A 4,909-nucleotide genomic window follows, 5' to 3' on the forward strand; every position below is an offset into this window, starting at 1 on the left:
AATAGCAAGGCTCCCATACAGATCAATATCAGACTATGAACCTATTACCTCCATACTACAGGAAGAACCAACAGTGCTGGTCGGCTGACAAAGGAAAGCCACTGATAATGACAGCTCTGAGCTGGACATATATTATAGAGGGTATGCGCATGCATAAAGTCAATGGCAAATCGAGTGGCAAATCGAGTGGCAAAGTGAGTGGAAAAGTGAGTTTAATGTTGTTTAACCCATTTTGACCTGAGATCAGATTCTAAAAATGTCTTCTAAATCCTGACAGTTTTCTGAAAAAGCTATGTTTCTATGTCAGTGGTTCTTCGAACACCAAAAGCTATGTTTCTATGTCAGTGGTTCTTCGAACACCAAAAGGGGTTCCCGCCCAAAATGGGTTAATATTGTTTAAAGCAATCAGACAGGACTTTTCTGTTTGGATGTATGGGCTGTCAAGGCCAGAAAGTCGTTTTTTGCCACTCAGTAGGCATTCCCGCATATCTTATATGATATCTTATAGGATATGATGATGATGTCACGCGCATACCCTCTATTGGCTTGGCAAACACGTTTGCATACCAGTTATGCAGCAGTTTCTAATGTTTTTTTTAAAAACGGGGATCTAAATGGGGTTGCAGAACTATTGCATATTGTGTGCTAGATCTTTTTAGTTTTCGTATGCCTCTTTAGGCAAAGATGCTGACAGTATTCTCCGCATTTCATTTTTGGCTCTCGGGCTGTCCTGAAACGCACCGGCAGAGTTAAGATCGGTACAGATGGCGACCTCAGAGGAACCGCGCGGCTCTGCTGGAGAATGACTCAACAATCACTTTCTTCTAGATTGACTCGATACCACACCGGCACCAATGTCATTACTCTATCTATATGACAGTGGTGCGTTCTACTGCTGCTGACTGGCAAACACAAGAAGAAGAGCCAGGATTTCAGATGATGTATATTCCTGTGAGGCATTCTCTCCAGCTGCATGTGTTCTATATATATAATTGCATCCCTGTTCCTTTCTCTTCTCTGTGTGTGTATTCGGTAAACTCACAGTAGACTGGGGACGTATTCAACTATTCATCCAATATAATTTCTGACGCAATGCATCTCTGAAGTGGCAGGGAAGGGGTTAAGTGCTCTGTGTGTGTTTGTGTGTTTGTGTGTGGGGGGGGCTGTTTTTATTCCATCTCTATTTGTTCATTTGGGTAGTGCTGCATGCGGCTGATGCGATGCAGCGGTGAAGGAGTTAAGAGCTGTGCAGTCGGTGAACTCAGAGGAACTGTCGTTCACGTGGCTAAGCCGCTGTTGCTATGGGAGAGAGGCCAGACAGAGAAGAGAAAGAGACCCCTCTCTCTCCCTCCCTCACTTGCTCTCTCTCTCTCTCTCCACTCCGTTTCTCTCTACCCTCTCTCACATTCTCATTTCTCCCTCGTTTTCTATCCCTTCTAATGTTCTCTCTCCGTGTCTCTCTCTCTCACTGTCTGTCTGTCTCACTCCCTCTTTCGTTCTAGTTCTCCCACCCCTCTCTCTCTCTCTCTGCCAGTGTGCCTGGCTGTTCTCACAGGGCTGTAAAACCATGCTACTAATGAGAGAGTTCAGAACATCTACCATCGCTCACACATCCCTCACACTGTCTCACACACACACACACACACACACACACACACACACACACACACACACACACCCCAGGCCACGCCACACCACACTACACAACACAACACCACACCACTCTCTCTTCACACCATCTCTTTGAAGACCATAGAGCCGCGATCTTGCTACTTTTTCTGCTTTTCATTCATCCAAGGACTCCATATTACTTCTCTAGACCACCTGATATGGTTAAGATGTGCAAGGATGTCTTGCCTGTGTATAAATTCCACTTGGCCATTGTAAGCTGCAAGCGTCTCTGGCAAAGCCTAGTCCAGTTTTTGAATCACAAAATCTCGTAATTGCAGTCAAACTGTAGTAGGTGTGCAATCATCATCATCATCATCCATCAATCATGGAGAAGCGTGTTCGTTTTACATTTTCATTCTGTTTTTTGTTTCGTTTTTCATGCAAATAAATTGGATTCTCTATGCAAGGGTCTTAATACTTAATATTATCATCAAGGAGTAAACAGGACTTGTAAAAAACAAAACAAAACATGTCTCTCTCTCTTCCTGTCGTTCCGCTGTCTGTCTCACAACGAGCTATAGCCGGTGAGTCATACAACTGCGGTAGTTAAAAGCCTAGCCTCTTGCACAGCACAAGGCCAGGCTGAATGTAATGATAATGTGCGAGATTGAAAGAACATAACAGCGCCAACGGGGTAATGGGAAATGTGGCTGACGCATTCTCTGCTGAAAAAAATGAAAACCCATTGAGACTATACTGGACTGGAGTGATGGTTCAGACCTGATCCACCAGACAGCAGGCCATGTTTCCATCTCTACTTGTGTTACGAACAAATGAGTTCTACTTGTTGTACATTTACCTGAGTTATTTCTGTATCGCATCGAACAAGGGAAAGCAACAACACCACACGGACGCACTTGGATTCTCTCTCTCTCTCTTATTCACGGAGAAAAAACAACACCACGGAACAACACGGTCAGTGGCCAAACACACATCGATGTCTGCCTTCGTTCAAAATGTACGCTTTGTGTGTGTGTCTCACTCGGACACACGATATTCACTGCGACACACGCGTCTGAGGTTCTAGTTCTATACAAAATGAACAAATGCTGTTGTTTGGGGGTTTGTTTGGTACAGAATGAACACACGCACGCGCACGCACGCACACGCACACACACACACACACACACACACACACACACGTCACACACACACACACACACACACACACACACACACACACACACACACACACACACAATGTGTGTTCATTGTGTGTGATTAGTTTGAAATGAATATTCGAAGACCATATACTGAATGGCTTCGGGCAGTGTCTAACTCTTAACTAATGGATTGGGATGCAATTTTGTCTGCAGTGAACTAACTTCTAGTCAAAACAAATTGGACTTGTTTTGAAGTGTGCTGCCCACTTTAGTTGACAACACAGGATCAAACAAGCAACATTACAGGGTCAACTGGTGTCACAGACAGGCAGACGAATCACAGACATGCACAGCAGCATTCATTCCCTCCCTCAACTCCAAGTATTCCAAGATGTGGGTCATGACCAAATGAAGATCACAGGTAATAGTTCAGATGGTTTTGCTGTAAAACAGCGGTATGGTGTGATTAAACTGTCTCCCGGTGTAAGGACCTAACATCCTATTTCTCTTCGGGCTGGGTTTACTCGGTTGGTAAACAACTGGAATGCAAACAGACGCTATACGGTGTCTAGTGCTCACTCCTTCCATCAACAGGAGTAAGTAACATGGCCCCGGAACGAGATCAACAAACCTAAGCCGCAATTGCTCGATTCAAAGGGAGGTGTTCCCAAACAGAACAAAACCAAACCTCTTCATTACTGGCTCTGGGCTGTCGGCGACGCCAAAATAGCCTTCCCCCGGATTCCTTGGTAGAGCAGTCCGACGAGGGCCAAGCCAGCATTCCCTGGCAGTGGCATTCTGAACTCCATTTGATATCTTCATTGTGTCCAAGAAAAATTGTGTGCTAAAGTGCTCTGTTTAACACATAAACCAGGACAATACTCAAAAACAGCAGTGCTCGTGTTAAAATGGCACAACTAAAGAACAATGCAACTATGAAAGTCTCCGTATCACATAAGTTGTGACAAAGACATATTCTTTTATCTTTTTACTCCCTGTGGGCTGCTTTCTGTCACCATAATGTGTTATCTTACTACCCCTATATCAGCTGAGGATTAATCTAAGATAGTCTTAGTTTATCCCAGTGGAGAGGAGGACATGGACAGATGGAGCTACTCCATGGTCGTGTCACTGTCTGATGAAGAGATAACAAGCGCCTAGTGGACAAACTGGTCTTACTCATTCTTTATTCATGCTAGAGTCATTGTCTGGGTTCTTCTTGTCAGTGAGTAACTTATGTGTAACTACTGATTCCTGCTTTGCTGGTTGCTCTATAAAGCCTTTTGTTAATAAAAAAAAGTTCAAAAAAGGGTCAACTGCACAAATTGTATTTCATCATGAATCTTATGCTGATGCTGGATAGCACAAAAACGAATAAGTGGAAAATAATGTAGAATTTGAAAAACAAACAAACTAAAGGATACTTGGGAAACCGTCTGAATAACTGAAAACATTCTCTTCTTTGCTCCACTGCTCCTTTTCGATTTGCTAACAGCTGACCTTAGCGCATTGTTTGGTGCAGCCAAACAATACGCAAGAGATATTGATGTGATGGTATTGGTTAGCAATAAGCATAGTAACAAGCAATACATACTGAGCACTGACACAAGGTGGAAGAAGGATGAGGGGCAGGACATTAGGGGAAAGAGCCAGACATATTATGGACATTAGACTATATACATATATCAGCATGCATGCACATGCAACTGTCAATGGAAGCATGATCGTGCTAAGATGGAAGTACAGTAGAGCCCTGGGCTAGAGATAGCAGCCGTCAATGAGACACTCAGGTCTAGTCAAGTCATTCCAACAGCATGGCAGCAGCTGGTGAGTAGTACAACCTAATGTATTCCCAGGGTTATCTGGGCAGCCTGCTAGCCTATAGGAGACTGGGCTTTATGGCTGCCTTATGTTGCACCGTGGTGTACTGTGGTGTGAGTCTAGTAGGGTGTGTGTGTGTGTGTGTGTGTGTGTGTGTGTGTGTGTGTGTGTGTGTGTGTGTGTGTGTGTGTGTGTGTGTGTGTGTGTGTGTGTGTGTGTGTGTGTGTGTGTGTGTGTGTGTGTGTGTGTGTGTGTGGTGTATGTGACAGAAAGAGAGATAGAGGGGGGATGGGTAGTCCCAGTCAGCCAGCTAG

The sequence above is a fragment of the Electrona antarctica genome (assembly GCF_951216825.1).
Source record: "Electrona antarctica genome assembly, chromosome: 22".
Lineage (NCBI taxonomy): Eukaryota > Metazoa > Chordata > Actinopteri > Myctophiformes > Myctophidae > Electrona > Electrona antarctica.